Here is a 3,224-nt window from a genome sequence, read left to right on the forward strand (position 1 = left end):
AGTGAAGGATCCACGGTTTGAGGCTGTACAAGAACTTCTTTCTGCCTGCATTGGGTGCAACTAAGATAATACTAAGGACTAATCACTTGTTTTATATTGGGAAATAATCTTTTTCCTGTTGTTTAGTTTTGTAGCTTGTTGGAAGGTATTAAAATAAACCTTTCTGCTAGTCATCAACCAAGCGTTGTGTCAATTCTCAGAGCACAAGGTTTAAAAACTGGCTTTCTAAGTGCAACAATGTTATCAATACCTTGTAGGCCATCCTTTAAGTATTATTAGTTTACATAGGTAGGCAAGGTTCTTTGAGTAGATATATCTTTTCTTAGAGCAATGGAGCAGTTGGGAAAATGTTCTTTGCAAGCTTTCAGGCATTTGTTTAAATACAAATTAAGAATCAACTTTACTGATTTGATGCTATGCTCCATATTTGATCCAGGCTATTTTGACTGGACCAAGACAAAATCTCACCCCTTCACTTTGAAGTCCCCATTTCAGTCCAACCAACCATTTTTTTCCAGAAAGATAAAGTAAACCCCCCTATAAATAATAAATGTGTTTGAATTTAGTGTGCACTATTTATGATTCACTGTGATGTGGCACAATCTGAAACATTCTCTATTGTGTAACACTGCATTATGCTGGCAGTCATCCCCTACAGCCCATCAGCCAAGCAAAGAATGGCAACATGGATGGGCAGGAATAACACTTGTAATTCCATTTAATCACAGTATTAAAATAGAGTGGGCTGAGAAAAGGGAGAATTCAGAAAATATTTGCTAATTTTTCCTTCTTTTTTTGCTGAAAGTCAACATTCAGATTAAACTTTTCACTGAAAAGTGAAACACTAAGTGTTCCCAACCGGATTTTAAGGAACCACTTAAATTTTCTTTAAATTCAAGGAGAAACAGCATAAGCTATGCTGCCCAGTGCATCTTCAAAAATTCCTCTTATCTCCTTCTCCTGCAAGCCTTGATCTCTCAGTTTTCATGTGTCCATAGTACCATCTTTGGCACCCTCTATGATCCATAGGATCAATCTGCTATGAATGAAATTTATTTCTTACCCTGCCAGCACAGAACCTATGCAGCACTTAAGTAAGGATTTAAAATTTATCAAGTTTTCAGGTTGGTGAATTTCATCAAAATTACAAATTTCTTTTATAGCAAATAATAATTACTAATGGTAGAAATTCAAATACATTTTATGTTTAGTTACTCAATTCTATTTTATTCATTCTTAGTATTTCTGACAAAAATCCAATTTAATTTAGTTAAGGTACCAATGATAGCGTTCAGTAAAAGGAAACAACTTTCTACATGATCATTTTAAAATACATTTATTTATGTAATACTTACATGACCAAATGGCTTATCAGGAAATAAACCTGCTTTTTATGAAGAGCAACACTCAATTAAGATTGCTTAAAATAATTCTGAATCAAGTTCACGACTGCTTTTGATTTACCAGATGGCTTTCTCATTTATATGCACAAAAAACAGGAAGAAATGAAAACTCTGAAAATGAAAGATACAAAATCTCTTTCAGGGATCAGTGGTCCTGAGCTGTTTCATGTACTGTGTGATAGATAATAATATGAAAGGGACTTTATATTAATATGAAAGAGGACCTGCCTCTTTATTTACAGAGGTTTTGCAATTCTAGGTAGCAATATGCACACAAGGCACATCTACAAGACACATTTCCTGCAGACCTGTCTCATTAGCTCTGCCACAAAGTCTCAACATCTACAAAGGCTGCCCTATTAGGCCACAGAAACGAATTAACTAGGCCATAGGTTAGTACTTGTAAATACAAGTACTATCCTGCCTCAGCATTCTTTAGTGTCCAGCAACACACACATAGATGCTGACAGGGCTGAGGCACAAAGGTTTTTCAGTGCAGGGGCAGCCTGCTGGCTAGCCCTGCACTGTAGCATGTTCATACCCATCCAGCCCCTATGCGGCATGTTGAGCTGGGCCAGACAGCCCCAGGCTGGCAGGCTGACCCTCCAGGTCTCCCTGCCACCGAGGGCTGCTCTGACCCAGCTCTACATGCTGCAGTCCCAGGTGCACATGAAGACACAGTGCTGGGGATCATGGGCAACTGGTGCCTCCTGAGTCTGGGGGGGGACACCAGATCACTGATGGGGGAAGGGGTCCCCCAGCCACCGATCACCGACCGGGGGGAGGGGTCTCCCTGCAGCCAAGCACTGAGACAGCAGCAAACCCAGAAGTACACTTCTGCTGGCACTTTAATTTTGCCACTGGCACTTCCAGAGGGTGCATGTGCATGTGCATGCACCCCTTAGGCATCACCAATGCCCAGGATCAATAAATTCTAGTACTTTACATTCATTTCACATGTAGATGCACCCAAAGACTGACTTTCTGGTACATTCTTCCACCCCTTCCCCATGTTAAGTTTCTCCACATTATATGCAGGATTCTACAAACACCTGCAACTCCCTTTGAAGCAGATTATGACTGAGACACAATTTAGAGAAACTGTACAGACTTCAGTGAGAATTGAGAGTGTTTTTAACCTAAAATATTGGGCTCTGAGGCTAAAGTTAGCTGTGCTGTGAGAATAAGGAAAAAGAGGTATAATTCTTCTGAACATTTCCCTGGAGTAGCTTCACTCAGAACAGGATAACATTTGCACTTTAGCCAAAGAGCACAATACAGTGCTACAGAATTTGAACCATAGCTAGGGTTACCATATTTCCAGCTTCCAAAAAAGGAGGACATCTGTGGGGGGGGGGATGTAGACCCCAAATGCTGGCCTGTGTGAATAATCTCCATCATAACAGCTAATACACATGCGGGCATGACTAGAGGGCCTGAAGTTTCCGTAAAACCTGAACTTCTACTCTCCGTAATGTCATGACCCAGATACATACGTTAAGATGCTTGAAGAATGCTCATTTTACCACAATGATATAATCCCAGTAATTATGAATGTGGTGAAATCAGTTATGAGTTGTCCAGATATGATGTACAAGTGAATGATAGAGCAATTTGAGTGACAATTGGTTGAGAGATATGATTGACAGGTGGCGTGACATAGTCAGCATAAAACCTGTGAGAGCCACCACCTCAGTGTGCAATTGGATTTTGGGTGCGACTGGGACTGTGCGACTGCATTTGTGTGCGATTGCACAACTGAAAGGTGGTGTATGCGCATGAAAGTGTTGCATAAATTGCTGATTTTATCCCCTGGAGGCT

General features: G+C 40.4%; 1 protein-coding gene across 1 annotated transcript in view; it reads right to left on the minus strand.

Moving 5' to 3' along the window:
- The window catches only part of LOC109304121 (toll-like receptor 1), an 11,094-nt gene extending 9,652 nt beyond the window's left edge, over positions 1–1,442 (minus strand). Inside the window, exon 1 of the mRNA XM_019526625.1 lies at positions 1,356–1,442. The gene's annotated coding sequence lies outside the window, so the exon portion shown is untranslated. The remainder of the gene's footprint in view (positions 1–1,355) is intronic.
- Positions 1,443–3,224: the final 1,782 nt, after the last annotated feature.

The sequence above is a fragment of the Gavialis gangeticus genome, unplaced genomic scaffold, assembly GCF_001723915.1.
Source record: "Gavialis gangeticus isolate Ggan-Ray unplaced genomic scaffold, GavGan_comp1, whole genome shotgun sequence".
NCBI classification, from domain to species: domain Eukaryota; kingdom Metazoa; phylum Chordata; order Crocodylia; family Gavialidae; genus Gavialis; species Gavialis gangeticus.